The sequence below is a fragment of the Conger conger genome, chromosome 11 (genome assembly GCF_963514075.1).
Source record: "Conger conger chromosome 11, fConCon1.1, whole genome shotgun sequence".
Classification (NCBI taxonomy): domain Eukaryota; kingdom Metazoa; phylum Chordata; class Actinopteri; order Anguilliformes; family Congridae; genus Conger; species Conger conger.
In genome coordinates, this window is record NC_083770.1 from 45,980,962 (window position 1) to 46,001,392 (window position 20,431).

Below are 20,431 nucleotides of genomic sequence, written 5' to 3' on the forward strand. Positions count from 1 at the left end.
GTGAAAGATAATAACAATTGACGTATTTTTCCCTGCTCTCACCCTGGTGTTAGAGGCCTCAGAAATGACCTCCTTTAATGCTTGGATAATTTCTGAAACAAAAGATACAATAGCGCAGATAAAACACTTAGCTGAGTGAGCCAATGCAACAATTGTAAACTTAAAGCACAAGCTAAAATGACACAGGATAGCTACAAAATACAAAAATGTTGAATCACAATTCACTTACTTGCACTTTAGCGAGAACTAAAGTGCAAAATAGATACATCCAAGAGTCAGTTGATAAAAATGGCACTGAACGTAGTAAAGCTGACATTACATGAGGGCCCCTGTCACACTGCCCAGAAATCGTGCGGTTGTTTACTTTAAGATGGAGGAAACGGTTAATTTACTGCACCAACAGCCTGCAGTGTCACCTGACTGACAGGAATAGCAACGCATCAGCGAAACAGAAGACAATCCACCAGGGAGTGTCCCAGTCGCCCCGGCCCGTGACCGCCACCCTCAGGACACCAGCGACACGGGAAATGAAGGAGGGATCGGGCGACCCAATCGGACCGCCGAGGCGCGGCCCGACTCCGGCGCAGGGTTGCGCAAGCGCGCCCCGGATCGGGCCGGACAGGAAAGACCGGATACTCGGCCGGGAGCGCTACGAGACCAGGAAGCGCCGGGCGACACGGGCCTCTCCGCTGCGTCACACCTGCAGGGCAAGCGGAGGTCGGCATGACGACCGACAGGTTACACCGGGCACGGTTAAAGAGGGGCCCAACATCACGGCCGTCTGACAGGTCTGGACCGAAAGCCAACGCTAACGTCCGTGAAGTGAGGAACCCGGCGGGTTGCGTGGTTCTGTTCTGATGTGGCCAACACGCCGGTCTCATTCCAGCAGTGATCCGGGCCTCTCTCAGCCCGGCCGCCTCACAGGCAACGCGGGCTCGGCCCATTTGGCTCCCATCCCACCGCTCAGCCCAAACATTAACAAAGGACCTTTAACTCGTGATTCTCTCGCTCTCTCTCTCGCCCCAGGATTTTCCGCCTTTCTTGCCAAGTTTACACAGGTAGTACAGCTAAAAAAAATCTGTTTACATCGAATAAGTTGCGAAACGGGCTGTGGAGTCAAGCACACGCGAACGGATGCCAACACAACGGTGACATCACAGCGCTGACAGAGGGAGGAGTTTGGGCCAGCCAATGACATAAGCGGGACTGTAGGCTCGGGTCAGGTTGCTATGGAACACGGCTTCTGACCCCCGTCGGCCACAGTGGGTCAAATACGCCTGTTCTTGGCGTCTGGTTTTGCCTCTACTCTACCTGACCTGAGAGAAAAAAACAAAAACAAAAACAAAAAAAAAAACTGGACACTGAGGTCAAACGCTGCAATATTCAAATCCCCTGCCCCACGTGTCCAAGCACGCGGAAAATGCGCTCAACTATGGCGTGGAAGCAGATGCTAGTGCAGGGGCGACCTGTAGGGTAGTGGTTAAGGTGCATGACTGGGACACGTAAGGTCGGTGGTTCGATCCCCGGTGTAGATCCGCACAGCCGTTGGGCATTGCTCCAGGGGAGGATTGTCTCCCGCTTAGTCTAATCAACTGTACGTCGCTCTGGATAAGAGCGTCTGCCAAATGCCAACAATGTAATGTAATGTAGTGCTCCTCCTTACAAACTCACACCCTTTTAGAACAGATTCCTCATGCCAGCGCCTGTCCGCAAACATTCACAAAAAAATGAACGGACTTGACTTTTTCCCACCGCTGAAGCTTACGGCTATTGCACGCACACTTCTAACTAGTCACCGATACGGCCTTTCTGTGTTCTCACAATCCAATTAAAGGCGAAAGGGAGGCCTACTCCTCAGCAGAGGCACCGCGGTAATCCTGTGTCCCAGGCGAAGACGCCCGGGTTCTTTACCGAATGACAATTCAGCGGTCTGGGCCACGCCGGAGAGCGGTGGTGCCGAATCCAAGTGGAACACCGGAGACCCGGACAACCAGTGAGAAGCTGATCCAGGCACCAGAGACGAGGGAGCGATCGTCGGAGCGGAGCAGAAGCCAGGCGACACCCCGGCCCTCGCAGGGAACGCCCCGTGCCCACGTCCTCGCGGGCGGATTAAATGGCGTTGGCATCCTCGGTGAGAGACGCGGCCGTTTGTGGATTTGCAAAATGAAGGCGAGGAAACGGCACACGTCTCACAGCCCCACAGCCAATGAGAACCTGGCCCCTGTGAGGAACGGCCGATCACAGCCTGGCCTCTGTGAGGAACGCCCAATCACAGCCTGGCCTCTGTGAGGAACGCCCAATCACAGCCTCGCCCCTGTGAGGAACGCCCAATCACAGCCACGCCCCTGTGAGGAACGCCCAATCACAACATGGCCTCTGTGAGGAACGCCCACATCACAGCAGCCACCCCAGAGGCGTCGCCTCAAAGGTGCACAGCCAATCCACCGCCCCCTTTCCACTGAAACCCGCTGCCTCAGGTGCCTACGTCAACCACAAGAGGTACTACCCGCAAATCGAAATTACATGATTATTCAATTATCAAAACTGATTTATAGATGACACTAATGTGAGACCCAAGTCATCCAGGAGCACCTCAGCCCCACGTCACGACCGGGGGGACTCACCCAGGAGCGTCACGACCAGGGAGTCACCCAGGAGCGTCGTGACCGGGGAGCGTCATGACCGGGGAGTCACCCAGGAGCGTCGTGACCGGGGAGAGGCACCCCGGAGCACCTCCGCTCAACACGTTTTTAACCTGCGGAATGTACCCTGCAGTCACACTGTGGTGACGTTTGGGCCTGAGCCAGGCCGTAAGGCAGGCAGCTGTCCTCTGTGTGTGTGTGTGTGTGTGTGTGTGTGTGTGTGCGTGCTCGTGCGTGTGTGTGTGTGTGTGTGTGCTCGTGCGTGTGTGTGTGTGTGTGTGTGTGTGTGCTCGTGCGTGTGTGTGCTCGTGCGTGTGTATGTGTGCGCATGCGTGTGAGTGTGCGTGTGCGTGTGTGTATACGTCCTCACACCGGTCCTGCCCCCTCCCTGACTCAGTCAGACTGCCTCTGCACTTCAGCGTTCTGCACTGTAAAAACGTCAGTCTTAACGCGAGTCTTTGTCTCGCAATAACACTTAAGAGCCTTTCTTTTTCTCTCAAGTAGAAGACAGCAGCTCGTTTTAAGTTACGGTTTGTTGACAAGTGATGTGTTCTTTAACCCACGGTCTTACCTTATTGGAAATGTTTTTGTCTTATTTAGCAAAGAAAGTAAAAGTAATGGCCTAACGCGCGCTCTTTCACAGGCTAGCAGCACCAGAGCCACGGGCTCAGAGGGGAAATGTTAAACATGCTAAATGTGCTGCACTGCCTCGATAAGATCACAAACCCCACCTGCAGCTCAGTGCAGCGCAGGAGGTAAACAAAAGGCCACCACAACTTGAAAAAATAATTTTTACTGCAACTTTCGTTTTTTGGAAATGATACTCGGTATTTCTCATCTACATTGTCCCTTGAGCATTGTATTTTTTTTGTTTTAAAAGTTAAAGAAATCTCAGTGACATATTTTGGTGAAAAATGCTCAAATGCTCAAGCGAATCCCTCTCCCTGCATTGCACTGCATTGTACCGAAGGCACTCGTAATTGCCCTCTCTTAGTCATCATGTTTGCAGGGTTTGTGGTGTCATTTTTTTTTGGGCTGCAGGCACCACCTCCCTGCGTCGTCTCAGGAGCAGCTGAGAAAATGAAAGGCAAGCGGGTTTTGTTTTTTTTTTTGGGGGGGGGGGGGAAACTGCAGGACGGAGGGGGGCCCGGCTGGGACAGGGCGGAGGGGGGGCCCGGCTGGGACAGGGCGAGGGGGGGGCCCGGCTGGGACAGGGCGGAGGGGGCTCGTCGAGCAGCCGAGCCGTCTGCAGCCACGGTGAGAGTTACGCCCAATTAATCACAGCTTCCTGCCAGTCAGCGCTCAGCCCCTTCGTTTACCAGGCGAGGAGCGTCGCCCGCCGCCGCTGAGCGTTCGCTTTAACACGCCTCGCCCTCGCCCGCGCCCGGCTACGCGGCCAATTAGAGGAGCCGCGTCCGATTCCCCCGGCGACGCGGGAAACAGCCGGGTCCACAGAGGTTCTTTACGGACAGACGCACTTACGCGTGGGTGCCTCTTTCCAAATGCTGATCAATAAGAGGGCAACAACATAAACGCTGCCAGTGGTTTCTGGCCACACACAAAACCAGCTTTCAAAATGGCAGGTAAACCGGTTTATAGAAATTTTTTTTCTTTTTTTTTTTTCTTCTTCTTCTTCTTCTTCTTCCAAAATGAGGCATTCAACCCACTACAAAAAAAATGTTAGTCATTTGATCTGACACCCACTCCGAGGCAGTGTTGAGGGCTCTCGTGTGGTTTAAAACAGCGAGAGTGTAGCCGAACAGAACCCGGTGCCAATATCGGCGAGGGTGGCACACAGACATGGGTTTATTCCATTCACTCGGTTTTGCGGAGCAGACCTGGAGCTGGTCCAGCACCAACCGGCTGCCTGCCACCTCGACTGCTGCATTAGCTCACTCACTGCAGACGTTGGCAGTGGAGAACAGAGTCATGTGACCCTTCACATCGACCCAAGCTGGGGGGGAAACATAAACTCGCAGATTTGCATGACGGGTGTTCTGCAAAATTGCACACACTTTACCCTTAAGGCTAGTTTCAGTTCTGAACGTTGCCATACATCTCTGCCAATCTTTCAGGGCAGACGACGGCAATGCCAACTCCAAACTGGTCAAACTGTGAGCGGAGTGGATAAGCAATGTTAAGGAATGGCTCATGCTTCTTCAGCTTATCCTGAAATTCATAACAGTTTAAAGTTTCTATGCCAGTTAAAGACCACATATTTCACTAGCTTGTATCGCTGGTGAAGCCAGTCAGCTAAATAGTTAGCACAGGTTTATGGTATTGCAATGCTATGGATAGGCCATTGCTCCAGAGGAATGAGCTAGTGCAGAATATGTTTAGCGTAGCATGCTACAGAGAGGACTCTTTAATATCATCATCATCAATTAAAGGTCCCACATTTTACACCTTTCCACGATTTTATTTTAGGTCCTGATATCCATAAGATGTTTCTGTGGTTTTAAGTACCGAAAGACAAACTCTACCCAGTTTCGCATGCCCAGTCTCCAGTGCATTTCAGGAGCTTTACCAAGAACAGGCGGTTTTCGGGACTGTCCTTGAGGCTCATTAATATAAATGAACCGCTGTTCTTATTGGCCGACTAGCTGGCTAGCTTCGCAACTAACCGAACGCCGTCTGGGCCGAGTGCTTGGATTTCTACAGGTCCAAACGGCTCGTTTAACAGCACACTTTCTTTTTTTAAAATAATTTTTATCCGATTTTTTCCCCTTTTTCTCCCAATTTGGTAGCCAGTTGGACCCCGTCTGATTCAATTAGAGCCAGTATTAGATACACCGCCCACACCCCGTCCCTCGGCGGCCAACGGGAGAGTGACACGCCTTCTTCAAGCCGTCTCGCCTCCCAAGCTGTAACCGTGATTCCGAGGCACCCGAGGTGCTTGTTTCGTGCGGCTATCTACTAACCCTGCCAAGTCCCTCCCTCTGGAGCAGCGAGCCAATTACTGCTGCTCCACGTGAGCCGGCCAAACTTGGCAGGACTGAGAATCGAACCCCGGTCCCCGGTGTGCAACTGCAGCGAACTGCAACCGCGAGTCTGCTGCGTCTTAACCTGTTGCGCCACCGCGGCTCAACAGCACAGTTCCTTAAACGTTTTGATAGTTTCAGTGTGTACAGCACCCACAACTTTCTGATCTCAACAGCTAGGGACAGGCCATTTTCGAAAAATACGGGACCTTTAAGAATCTCCCTGCGAGAAAAGGGCCTTTCTCGTCATCGAGTTTGCAGTGTGGCTAGTCTGAACTTTGTGTTTTGAGGTTGACCGAGTTCAAGGGGTTTTTAATGGAGAGACTGAGAATGATGCAGACTGACTGGGTTAAAACGGACATTAGTCACAACAGGCGTTATCCTCCTGACAGAAATGACTCTAGGAGGCAGGACTGCGCATTGCGCCCAAGAACATGCTCAAATTCTGCACAGAGCTGCTCGCATGTTGCCCTTTGATGCATCACCTATGTGTGAAATGAAGTGTGAAATTGATTCATATTGTACAAAATCATTTGTTTGTTGCCCCACACAGTTCCCACGCTGATGAGCCACAGTTCCCAAAACACACACGCCGTGAGCATCTCTAAAACATAGCCTACCCTGTATTGATCCAGACACACAGTTTGCCAAAGGCACATTGATTAGCTGCTTGATTAACTGAGACCACCAAAATGGAGAAAATTCAACAGACAGTTTTAGCATGCAGACCTCAAAGTGTCTAGACGTCACAACCCCGTCTATCTCTGCAGACCATTTTAAACACCAGGAACTGTAGCCAATTTCAACAGTGAGCCATTACAAGCATCCTTGTACTTTAATGAAATAAATGAAGTACATTACCCTACACCATTCCATAAATATTATGAAAATCTATGCAATTACATATCAGAAGTATAACATTGTGGCAGAGTCTGGTATTAATGAGAGCACTAGAGACAGGAATAATAAAACCAACGTGTGGCTGATCAAAAACACAACAACACAGACAGAAATGGGGAATGTCCCCTCAGAGTTCACCGGGACCCAGTGAAACGGGGCAGGTGAGCAGCTTCGCACCTCAGAGAGCGCAACAAGTCCGGTCCTTCAAGGTGGTCACTCACTTAGACTACACGCTAACCTCAGAGCCCTGCAGGCAGCACAAAGACACAGACCATACTGTGTGTGTACAAGTGTGTCCGTGTGCATGTGTGTGCATGTGTGTGCGTGTGTGTGCGTGTGTGTGTGTGAGTGGTGCGAGTGTGTATGTGCGTGCGTGTGCACGCGTGTGTGTGTGTGCGTGCGTGTGTGTGTGGTGCGCGTGTGTGTGTGCGTGGTGCGCGTGTGTATGTGTGTGTGTGTGTGTGTGTGTGTGTGCGTGGTGCGCTTGTGTATGTGCGTGCGTGTGTGTGTGTGTGGGTGTGTGTGTCCGTGCGTGCGTGCGTGCGTGCGTGCGTGCGTGCGTGCGTGCGTGCGTGCGTGCGTGCGTGCGTGCGTGCGTGCGTGCGTGCGTGCGTGCGTGCGTGCGTGCGTGCGTACATGGCGTCTGTGTAAGGAGACAGTGCGCTCCTGGTCACAGGCGACACATGGTGGGAGCCGCAGGGCTGTCACTGTGTGGGGAGGGGGGAATACAGACGGGTTCCAGGGAATCACTGCAGCTGTTCCGACATCCCTGCATCCCTCCCACAGGGGCTGTTCCACACAGATCCCACCCCCACACGCTCTCCTGACGCCTCAGGAAGTCAGAGCGTTAACATAAAATGCCTGGATAGAATACCACACTTATCCAGAAAAATATTTCAGCAAATATTGGGAAAGAAAAGTCCTCTCCAGGGGTGATGCAGTGCTGCAGAGCAGAGTGCGGTAGAGAGGGAATCCCATACCACACATCCGACCTGATCTCAGATCTGCCCCGGGGCGAACCTGAACAAGCATGCTTCAGAAGCGGGGAAGTCTGTATGCAAAACAAGTACTTCCAACACACAGAGTCCAACGCAAAACATGACAACTTCTAGGTGTCGCCTTTCTTTCAGTTCTGTTAGTGCCGAGTCACACCGTTCCTAGCGAGACAAACATCCGAAGCGCAGTCTCAGCAACGGCAGGGACCCTTGCGCTGTCTCCCTGAAAAACACGGGACACTTTGTTCCGACGGGGGGGGAGGCCAGACCTGAAACGAGGACAACGCGGTTGACTCATCTCTCTGCGGAGGCCCCGGTGAGTGAGAGGCGGCCGGTTTGTGAATGGGTGATAAACGTGGGCGCAGAGACGCGGGCGTGAGTCAGAGGGAGGCGCGAGGAGGGCGGGCTCATCGACAGGGAAACACACAGCGCGGGGAGAGAGCGGCCGCAGCAAGGCATGCTGGGTGAGGAGTCGGCGAAGCCCGCGAACGTTCCCTGCGAAACGGGCCGTGCCAGGGTCCGCAAGAGAAGGTTCTGGAAGGACGCCTCGGTTCGGCCGGAGGGCAGCGTGACGCAGACGTCAGGGAAACACGAACGCCGCGGGAACACGACCTTGGGGCCACAGCCTCGGGGGCCTGAGGGACACGCTCAAATGCGGTCTGTAGCGTAGTGGTTAAGGTAAATGACTGGGACCCGCAAGGTCGTTGGTTAAATCCGCGGTGCAGCCACAGATCCGCACAGCCATTGGGCACTTGAGCAAGGCCCTTAACCCTGCATTGCTCCAGGGGAGGATTGTCTCCTGCTTAGTCTAATCAACTGTACGTCGCTCTGGATAAGAGCATCTGCCAAACGCCATTAATATAATGTGATGTAATGTAATGCAATCACCGCACCGCACATCTGAAAGACCACATGAGCCCCTGTATCTGACCGCCTCAGAGCAGAACAGAAAAGCCACACAGTTTTATTAATTCATCTGCACAAGAGTCCAGCCCCATTTTTGTTAAATGAAGAATTCTGGGCTGGAATTCTAATGTCCAATAGTGTAATGTCCAGTAGTGTAATGTCCAATAGTGTAATGTCCAATAGTGTAATGTCCAGTAGTGTAATGAGCCAGTAGTGTAATGTCCAGTAGTGTAATGAGCCAGTAGTGTAATGAGCCAGTAGTGTAATGAGCCAGTAGTGTAATGAGCCAGTAGTGTAATGTCCAGTAGTGTAATGTCCAGTAGTGTAATGAGCCAGTAGTGTAATGTCCAGTAGTGTAATGTCCAGTAGTGTTTATGAAATGACCTACAACACAGCATCGGACCCTCACTCCCGGCACCAGCTGTACAGGTAGAGCCCTAAAACTAAAATGCCACTGTCTGACGTTACTGATGCAAGATCACAAGCACCATTTGTACATGGTGTTCCATGTAACAATAATAATAATTCATTACATTTACATAGCCCTTTTCTCTGAACTCAAAGTGCTTCTCACAATGATGAGGGAAAAAAAAGAAAAAAAAACAACTCACCGCAGCCAGCACCAACTGGTTTCGCACCAGCAGGAAGCAAGTTTAAACACAATGACTCATGTTATTTATTTTTTATTTTTTTTAAGTTGGAGAGAAGAGTTTAAAAAAAGAATAATAATTATACTAAGGCTGCCTCAACCTCCTGTTCTGACAAAACACCTAAAGACAAAATTTGCACTTGGTCACTTCATGCATTTGATGTACACACAAATGGAGGTAGGCTGAAATGATGCGTTTGCACATGTATAATATGTATGCGAGTGCGTCAGCACAAGTGTAGTGTGTGTGTGAGAGTGTGTATGAGGAGTGTGTGTGTGTGTGCGTGCGTGCGTGCGTGCGTGCGTGCGTGCGTGCGTGCGTGCGTGCGGCGCATATGAGGCGTGTGTGCGTAATGCCTTATTTTCCCTGTGATCAGTCTCGGTCTCACAGCAACCTTCTGCCATCCTGCCCTCACTGTCCCACACCCTGCAGCCGCACGGAGACGGGCGAGGCAGCCGATCAATAGGAGCTTTTCTTGCACAGTCACTCTCGCGGGTTCCACCAATCAGCTTATGTCATGCGGAAACGTTCGCTCGCAGACGAGGCTGGATGTCAAACAGACCTTCTCCTCTCGGCGTGCCTTCGGCATAACAAACGCGAGGCCACAGTCACCTTGAGAAAGCACTCAGACAAACACCGCCACGACAACAAGGCACAGGAGGCGCGTGGTCTACCTTTCATACGGGACTCGTCAAATAAAGCAAACAAACGTATTCATGAACGTCCAGAGAAACTGCCGGGCTTGGCGACGCTTCGGCTACGTTCTCGGGCGCACATGAAGCGGTGCTTCCCCAATTTCAAAAAGCAGGGTGACATGTCAGCAGGGATTCTGCAGTTGAGTCTGCAGGTGGAGTTGCGATACACTTTCGGTTTCAATCTCACTTCCGACGCAAAGCAGCTTGACACCTTGGTGATCTCGATCTAGCCGGCAGCCAAACCGCAGCACAGCACGGGGAAAAACATCACAAGTCCAAATTCTCTGCTTTACTCAGAGCCTGTCTAGTGAGCTTATTATTTTTATTATTATACTATTTATTTATTTTTTTAGAACTTGTAGAACAAAACGTGAATCTCTACATTTCTCTCGGACCTAATATTCGGCAGGAATCAAAATCCCTTTTGGGGAAAAAGCATGGGGAAGCTAGAGGGAAAACCACAGTAGAGGAAACAGGTTGGCGGACAAAAGGACGTCATCACTCTTCTGCACCAGGCAAGATCAAACAGGCACAGAAAAGCATTTGGATCCAAAATAATGACGTATTTGACCCAGGCACCACCTGGGGGTGGATCAGAAAGCCATCACCACACACACACACACACACACACACACACACACACACACACACACACACACACACACACACACACACACACACACACACACACACACACACACACACACACACACACACACACACACACACACACACACACACACACACACACACACACACAGTACACGGCAGACGGGGGACGGCCATCACGGAGAGCGTGAGCGCCAATCGACACAGCCAATGAGGTTCTGCCTTGGTGACGACACGCAGCCCTTCATGTTCCAAGAATACGCAGCATGGCATGCAGGCCCATCAATGTTAGCTAGCGGTATGCAGCGGAGTACAGCGGAGTACAGGAGTCAGTCCGTCCGTCAGTCCATCCACCCACCCATCCATCCACCCATCCACCCGGCCGGCCGAATGGGTGGCGAGCCAGCCAGCTAGAGCGTGTGAACCGGCTCGAGCGGTCCTGTACAATCCAGTACAGCATACACACGGATACATACACACACACATACCACACAATGGGAGCCATGCATGCCACAACAAATAAGATTGCCTTGTTCACATAAGAAGTCAAGTGGACAAACAGCCCTGAAGCCCAGTATTCTCAGGCTGGGGAGCGACTGCACTGGAGGAGAGGAAATGCATGGCCCTGCTGGCAGACAGCCATGGATCCGGGGCAGGGTAATGAGGCACACATGCGCCGCACTGCCTGTACAGAGCCATGACTTCTCTCTGCTTCACTGTGCTTTCAACAGACATTTCCACATCAAGCCTGCAGGCGCTTCGTCAACTCTGGAGCCTGAAGCCCTCGCTGAAAGTCCATCGAGCTCACAGAGAGCGGGAGAGAGAGAGAGAAAGAGAAAGAGAGAGAGAGTTAAAAAGTTAAATTCGGGTGAAATGGAAGGATCCCGAAAAATGTAATATCCTGCCAAATCTGATATATATTCGGCTTCTCTGTGGGATGCGAGGAGAGGGAGCGACCGTGTGAAGGGGAAGGTAAAAAATATTTATCGGTTGGAACCACTGTGGCCTCCACACCTACACCTGCGACGAAAGCTAAAACAGGCAAATATATCCACGGCGCCCCCCGTCTTCTGATGACTTCTTCATGACCTCCCGCGCTGTAACCAAAGAGGAAATGACAGCTAGGCCAATATTGACCTTGTTAGAGGTGCATACAGTCGAAACCACAAAACCTGGCCGAGGCGGTCAAGAGGACAGGCTAAGCCAGGCTTGCGCAATCGGACAAGCGGCGATGTGGGCCGGCCCTCGCAAATACCTGCGGTCACATCGCCATTAGCAACAAGCGAGACATTTTCTCCAGCAGTACGAGAAGACCTGTTTGTTTGCATGGGGGGGTGTGGGGACTGGAAAAGCCTGCAGAGGGCTGACAGGGAGCGACAGAAAGACAAGTGGAACGCCTTTTTGTCCACTCAGCGAGCTGGAAGCGTAAGAGAACAATTGGAAGCCACGGTTAGGAGGAGGAGCAGCGCCAAGATATTTCTGGAACGGGCGAACGTGTGGTTCCACTGACGTACGAGGAATTTGCGAGGCCCGAGCCCAAATTCTGGCACGACTAGATTTTCCACTCTGAAGGCAAGCCGTGTCGTTTTATCACCTGAGTCAGTCCAGGGCAGCGCACCCTCTTCGAAGCTCGTGTGCAGACGCAGAACTCGACAGCAATTGACCAAAATAAAGAAAAAACGACTGATAATCACGGAACAAAAAAATTTGTAAATGTTCAGGAAATGTGCGGAAGAACAATGGCCTTTTTAAAAATCTGTCCATCAGCTCTTTTAAATGAGAGGATAGTAACCTTGTTCCTGGTACAAAAATGAAACTGAAATGTTTCGAGGTAATGGTGAGAGCGGGTATTAACACTCAGATCAGCTCCAAGAGGACAGTTGTGACCCGTGTCTTTATTCTGGTTCCTTCACAGAATAGTAAAGAGCCAAACCAGGTAGGCAGGCAGGCAGTCAGAGGGTCTAATCTCCCGGGACAGAGGGGCCCATGCCAGCCCCTGTATCGCAGTTTTAAAACAGTCACACGGAACTGCAGTGTTATGCAATACATTACAAATCATTTAAAAATATTTTAATAGATAGCAAGTCATATATTTGTGTACATTTACATAATGCGGTTAATGTATGTCTGGGAGTGGTTTGAATATGATGTATTTATTGTTCATGGGTCTTATTACACATTTCCTGGAATGTGTAAAGGTGGCAACCGTCTTGTTCAATATCCTTTGTATGGTTTGGTCATCATCACCATTACATTAATGTTACAGCTAGAGTTTTTTATTTTATTTTATAGTAATGCCAACTAATTTTTTTAATTGTGATGAATTAGCTTGTGCTACATGTCCAAACCATACCATCGACAATCTGAAAATAACAAGCTGTACTTAAACACAAGATAGCATTCCTCTACTCTGTATAGGGGTCAAACGCACTGCTCAGTGGGTTTCTCAACAATGGTGAGGACCGCCAGAGGGATAGACCAAACTAAATTCCAGATTGCGAGGTCAATCACTGCACTGAGATAACCGTTTGGTTGGGCGCTTAAGAGAACAAATAGGCCATGTCTTCAAGTTTCTCCTGAGCGAGGATGCAAATGAAGTGCGTAGACCCATCTTGGGGGTCGAGGAATTTCATCTCAACGCTTCAATTTTCACTTGCCTTGATGTCACATCATCCCTCCTCAGAAAACGAGAAGTGAACGGAGATGTGACGTCGGACTCTCATACATAGCAAGTCAGAATTTATTCAAATCTCAATAGAAACCCTCAAAATCAGACCAAGTGCCAGCCCGACACAAGCATCATTTGAAAAGGACAGTTTGCCCTCCAACTCCTCTCTGCCTCACGTTCCCAGGATGCAATGGGATTAAGATTGCACTCACTCTCTTTTCAACCCCCATCAGCAGAAGGGAATGTTTTGAAGAATAAATAATAGAATAGAATATTCTGTGAACATCTGAGGCAATTTGCTCGTCTCGGCGAAGATGACAACATGAGCTCCAACAGCCTGACAGCCATCAGCAAATGACAATTAGCGGTGTTTGTGAGGCAAATAGAGAAATGTCAACATGAAATGACAGGGATCGAGTGCAGGATTTTCTATTAAAGATAACACTTTGGAGCCCATTTAAAAATATATATATAAAAATAAAACTGATTAGCTCATTTGCCCATGAGGGCTACAACACCCACTTTCACTGTGGAGTGCTGTAGACATATTATAATACACCTGAACTCAAACGAAGACGATGACCTTAAATATCTCAGCTCGGAGATGTCATTAACCCAAGTGGCTAAATAACTAAGCACCATATAATTAAATTCACATAAACCGGCTGCGTAGGCACCGGCTAATCGTGTACTCCCGTTCTCTTACCTTACCGTCAGCTACGGTAGCATGCGAACAATGCAAAACCATTTCAATGAACACGGCCTGTATAATATTCATAACCAACTCTGTTTCCACTTCAGCAGTTAATTGTCGAAATTACAGCTGAATACATAATTTCCAGGCAATTTATAACGGGATGAGAGGGTTGCTCCGTTACCTCGTTGACTAAATTGAGGCAGCTTGCGGCAGTCCTCAGCAGTCATCTCAAACAGTTAACTTTTGTTAACACAGCAGTGCTGGAAATTATGAATTATGAACAAGAACTGGAACAGATGAACATCCACAGACATGAACTGGTCATTAAACTGAAGTCATATTTAAACTGATAAGCATTTAGAAAAAGAGTCAATAGGCGCGTGTTCCCTATAAAGCAGGAAACACGGGATACCAAATCGAAGCGACAGGCTAGCCAAGATGACTCCTGCCATGCCAAGATGCGTACTAGCTACCAAGCTAGCAAGCTACAGATGACCTAGCACCAGCAATATTATATGCTCCGACAGCTGAAATGTAGAATTTGTGATCTTTGTAAACTGTTCAATGCCAAATTGTTTTTCTATTTATAGAATAAATTCATGAAAGTTCATCCGAGGCTCCACAAACAAGCCTAAACTAATCCCACCGTGTCCGACAGTTTCACTTCAGAGTGACAAGCACGATGCATTCTGGGATCTATACACAAAGCTTCTACTACGGTGGAGTTGGCTACGGAAGCATGAAAGAGGATTTTAAATTAGCTCATTTTACTACTTATGAAAAACTAGGGCTCTTCAGCGCGAGTCCCACCATGCTAAAGGTGTCGGACAATACGAGCATTCATAAAACTGTGGTGGAAACACACTTACGCTTTCTGAAGTGCTCTCCAGGTTAGGAACTTGGTAATAAGGCCGGAGACTCCCCCAGTCGTTGTAGCTACTCGGTGTTTTTCCGTTATCGTAGTACACCTCTACTCATGCCAGGCAAATTACTGTCTTCATAAGACTTCAGCAAGAGACGGGGTTAAAGCTACAGAGTTTATTATGCAAGATCTTGCCCCTGGACTGGTCTTAACGGATTTGCTACCCTGTTTAAACTAAATGATATACATTTGAAGCCAAATTCACTTGGAAAAAACCATTGAGGACACTTAACCACTTGCGCTATGCATTTCCTTCTTGTAGCAATATTGAGAATTGAGAATCAAAATGATACGAGATGGGGCAACACTTTCTCAGGTCATGGAAAAAAACAAAACAGCAAACAGTGAAACTGTTCTCTGCGCCCTCATTCTTTTTAAAATTGGCATTACAAAAATAATAATGTACAGGGCATTTTGTGCAATAGCCTAATATCAAGATTCTTTTTTTGGGGCCTTTTTTTGTAAGAAAATGAACGATGTTCAAATTAATTAATAAACTGATGAGACATTCTTTACCTGCACATACGCTTTATACAAGTTAGATTTAACTTTGCAAAGATACATACTGTATTATCGGAAGCAACCGCTTTCACCTGAACACGTGCGCATGCATAGACCCACTACAAGAGCACACCGCTTGTGACATGCTACCGAGTGGGGTAAGAGTGCTGTCCGGTGGTACCTCTCTCAGACTTTAAATACATTTCATTTTACACTGACAGTAATGGAAATCCATCGTGTGTCAGCTCCACTCCTATCTGCAAGTGTGCAGCCATCATAAAAGCAGTGGAGCGGCTGAATCCTGTTCAACTGCCAGGCAGCATATACCCATGTACAGCACTGTCTTTTATTGGAATTGTGTATGACTGGCAGTGGATATAAATTAATCTGATGCAGTGTAACATTTAATTTATGGCTCACTCATTTTTTATTTTTATTGCAGAGGTTCAAATCAAAGAAGGGTGACCTTAAATAAGAGGGGTGGTGCACCAAGCTTACTTTTTTCAGTTACTACTGTTGGAAACTAGGTAGAATTAAATGAATAACTCACAGAAATAAATAAACAAAAATATACATAGAAAAAGTTGAACATTTAAGAATTAAGTCATTGCATTTGGACACCATTTCAATTAATGAACCACTGAAACTTAAGAGGTTTTTCAAATTTAGGTTATCAACAGCAGATAACTTTGTACCCACAGCATACATACTGGATGCACACTGAACACTGGCTGTCCCTAGGAACCACCGATAGAGCTCTCACTGTGGAGGCCACAGTTAGGCCTTCCCTCTCCCACTAATGAAAGCAGCAGACTGGCTGCACTGAACAAACAGCTACAAGAGAGGAAATACAAGGGCACTGAACCATTCCAAAAGAATGGAAAGTTGGATTTGTACCAACCACAAAAATTGACACTCGGATCAGCTTAAAAAATGTTGAACTTTTTTCCCCAAAAAAACTTCACACAAATTCAGGATTCTGCACAGAAATGTTGCCCGTCTGTAACCATTGCCAGACACTGGCTGTTTGTGAATGAACATTGAAGCAGGACAGAAGACCAGGGCAATTTAAGCATTCAAGGAGAGTATATGCCCCTTGGGAACAATATTTTACTCAAGATGGCATGAACTACTATTAATAATTCACTGAACCTTCTTCTTCTTCAGAGGAGCCTTCAATAATAGCTGTCCAGAGACGCACAAAGGCATGTACTGGGCCCTCTCATGTTTTAAACACCTCTTCCAAACAGCCTGTCTGCCTGTCATATAGACTTTTACTGAAGCCAATTCCTCATCCATTTAAGATCCGATACTCAATGTCACACAAACCAAACAGTGGCACAAGCCATGCGGATGACAGACATTTTTCATATTCTCCGGTTCTGGGTCAAAGGTGTTTTGGAGCTGCCTGTGGCACTTGGGTTTCCCACTGGAATTTGGTTTTATGGAGGGACTGAAGAGATATTCATGGGGCGTGGAGTATAAATGAATGGTCCAAGTCTGAAAATGGCAATTACTGGGCGATGGGTTCGAGTTCCATATTCATATTATGTCATGCTATGCATGCCTGGACATTCCATCTTAAAGTCAAGAGTTATTAACTTGATCACAGAGAAGCCACGGGCTCCGAAAAATGTACATTCAGCTCATTGATCAAGATTGGCTTCGCATTTTGGTCATATATATTTGGTCATATATAAAGCAGGCTATATATAAATTATGGTAGCATTTAATTTGCGAATTGGTAAAATAATTGGGTTAAAATGTAACGCTGAATACTTTTCTTGCGACACAAGATGTCTTTTTTGGTGTTAACACCATTTTATTCGTCCGCCCTCACAAGCATATTCTAGGCTAAAATACATATTCTTTCGTCGTGCGGCAGCTTACATCCTACACAGTCTAAGTATAATAAAACGGTACTATGAATGAAAGCAAAGAACACTCAAACAGAAAGCAGTATAACACAAAGCAGAGATCTTTAGGCTCCGGCGCAGCAATGACATTCCTCACCAATTAGTGAACCATAGTGGTAGAAACACGAACAGAAAAACGATTACCGTGGAAGAAAGGCTATGCTACACGAGTTTCGGTGGAACGTGTCATACCCCAGACAGTCATGACAAAATAGAGCATAGCTACAAGCATTTTTAAGTTCACGAGAACATAAGTAGCAGACACCAACACAGGTGCTTCCCTTATCTTCTAAAATTAATAAAACACACTGGCAAGACTTGTGTTTAAAATGTGATAGTTATGGTTAGACAATATGTATAACCTCACTGTGTATTAAAGACCGTGCCGGACAAATCTTGATATACTTAAACTAAAAAATAATCACTCACCATGATAGCACATCGATTACATATGAGAGGACTATAATTCAAGTGTGCCACAAATGAGAGGACGAAAAATATCTGTGATTGATAGCGATCGCGTATTAGCTGCTCCTCTCGTTGGAGTGTTACCAGCGCCGTTAGACACAGTAACGTGTGCCCGCAATGAAATAACAATGGAAGACATTTTGTATCTCCTTGCAGCACGAATAGCTACAATGCTGTATATTTAAGACTACTTGCAAACAAATGATACACTCGGTGATGGTATATCAGACTATTATTACGATTAACAATATTTCACGCTTGCTAACCTATTACACCTCAAGAGCAAAAACAAGTCCATTCGCTAATGCACCTAGCTAGCCAAGTTAGCTAGAGGTAGCTGGCTAAGTTCGCTGGCTTGCTAGCTAGCTCGCCAGCCACCTAATGGTATTGTAAGTGTTGTTTCGCTAGAAAAGCATTGGGACATTATATCAGCTAATATTTATATGTTTGATTCAAGTTAGCTAACGTTTCCACGTTTATAACAGCGAAAAACATACCCAAAATATTTTTTCAAGAGTAGAGTTGGATAGTCAGTTTTAAGTAGCTAATTAGCTAGCTAGCTAACGTTAGCGAAGTTACTGACAATGGAATGGTTTCGAGAAGACGAGCTACTTGCTTACCTTCGACTCTTAACTGCCTGAGGTTGATCTGCGTCTGCTACAGTCTTTGGTCCACGGCAGATATACAGCAGGCTGGAGCAAATATGTTGAAAAATTAGGACCAGCTTCTTTGCTGATGCTTTATCTAACTGGACACCTAAACTAGATTACTAGAGTGAAGTCAAGAATTGTGTCGGCTACGTTAGCTGTCCTAGACTGTCGATTGATACAGAACCAGATAAATGATCTCGCTAACGTTCAGTGCTTTTCTCTAGATATCAAGCCAACCGTTTCGTTGACAAGATACCTTGGCTAGCTAAGTAGTATTTTCCATCATTGTATCGGTAAAATCTTGCTACTCCCCTTTTGGTCTCGCTACTATAATACAGTAGCTATATCTTTGTAGCTCGCTGGCTACCACTACGGCAAGGTCGTGATCTGATCCTTGTTCACACTGTGAGTTCCTAGTTTTGTTAGCCAGACTAGCTAGCTAGCTGACTCTTCAGTGACGTTACAGAAAGTGAGGGCAAGCTGCACTCTCGCTTGTGTGGATTCCGAGTTCTGTGCACTCCTCGGCAGCGTTTCCACTGCTCAGTTTGCTAGTTTGCTACCTCCCTCTGTTGCACAATGAGCTGCTATAATTTATTCATGAGATCATGAGGACGGAGGATCTCCGTCGGAGGATTTTTTTTTAAAAGCCTCTCACTCTGCCTTCCTGACTTCTCAGTCGTCTCAGACCAGACTAGTAGATCGACTGCAGATGTTACTTACGACCATAGATGTGCCATACCTAGATTATGCAGTCAAAAACTGTCACGACATCCCTGCAAAATGTCACCACGAGATCCCGCTTTGCACACAAAGTATATTTATTGTGTGCTATTATTTTAATTGTAGACGAGCCTAATGCAAATATGTATATCTCAATTAGCTTTACTATATGTAAATTGAAAAGTTATGCTTAATTAGCCATGTAATACACAACTATGATATAAATGTAAGAGCTATTGTACACTCAAAAAAAATAAAAGAAAAATAAATTGTACACTCAGTATGCACTTTATTAGGTATTTATTAGACTTCTTTTTAGACTTATTGGTATTCTGCTGCTGTAGCCTATCCACTTAACAGTTTTGACGCGTTGTGTGTTCAGAGATGTTCTTCTGAATACCACTGTTGTAATGTGTGGTTATTTGCATTACACCTTCCTGTCAGCTTTGAACAGTCTGGTCCTTCTCCACAGACCTCTCTCATTAAGAAGCTGCTCACTTGAGGTTTTTTGTTTTTCGCACCATTCTCTGCAAACTCTAGAGACTGTTGAGCGTGAAGATCAGTAGTGTCTGAGATATTCAAACCACCCTGTCTGGCACCAACAATCATTGCATGGTCAAATGGTCACTTAGATCACATTTCTTCCCCATTCTGACATTTGGTCTGAAAGACAGCTGAACCTCTTGACCATGTCTGCGTGCTTTTATGCATTTAGTTGCTGCCACATGATTTGCTGCCACATGATTTGCCGATTAAATATTTGCATTAACAATCTGGTGAACAGGTCTAATAAAGTGCTCAGTGAAGCTGCGGAGGCTAAGCATAAATACTTTTATGTTTATGATGGAAACCATTCTAATATTATGTACTAATTGAACACAGTACACACTAAGTAAACCTTTAAATACAACCTAAATAGAAATAAAACATTGATTTCATATCTGTAGCATCTTTACAAAAATTAAGCCATCTGTTGGTTAGAGTAGCCTACCTGTATCCCATGAGTATAGTATCTCTTTTGTATCTCTTTGCGGAATGTAATCTAGTTATTTCCCAATTCATTTGCTTTCATTTTAACACTTCCAAATCAGTGGCCTACAGTTTATTACAGTTGCTGCAGGTTTTTGTGTTCTGGTCCTTTTCAGTGTTACTGTTAACTTGTTTTTCTTCCTCATAATACAGAATCGCGTCTGCTATGAGGTATACTCACAGTGCACAGAATATAATACATCAGAGTGTAAGATATATGCTTCTGTTACCCAGGAGTATGGAAACACGTTTATAGTGTCTTTTCTTCAGTGAGCCCCCAAATGCTTTATATTATAGTCTGCAACGAATGCCTTCCAAAGAAGGCAAATTGAGGCGGGATTTAAAAGTCGCCCAAGAGTCAGAGACAAACTGATATTTCCAATGAGTTCCAGAGTTACAGCATATCTTGGTAACAAAAAAATGTGTTCCTGTTGGTTTCAGACACTTATTTAGAGAAAGTTAAGCAGAACAACTTCTTGGGT

General features: G+C 46.9%; 2 protein-coding genes across 2 annotated transcripts in view; one reads left to right on the forward strand and one right to left on the reverse strand.

The window, feature by feature from the left end:
* LOC133141310 (zinc finger MIZ domain-containing protein 2-like) overlaps window positions 1-18,831 on the reverse strand; it is a 50,498-nt gene extending 31,667 nt beyond the window's left edge. The window contains exon 1 of the mRNA XM_061261830.1: window positions 18,171-18,831. The gene's annotated coding sequence lies outside the window, so the exon portion shown is untranslated. The remainder of the gene's footprint in view (window positions 1-18,170) is intronic.
* Window positions 1-20,431, forward strand: part of LOC133140027 (dual specificity protein phosphatase 26-like) — a 139,681-nt gene that overhangs the window by 119,050 nt on the left and 200 nt on the right. The gene's annotated exons all lie outside the window — the stretch shown is intronic.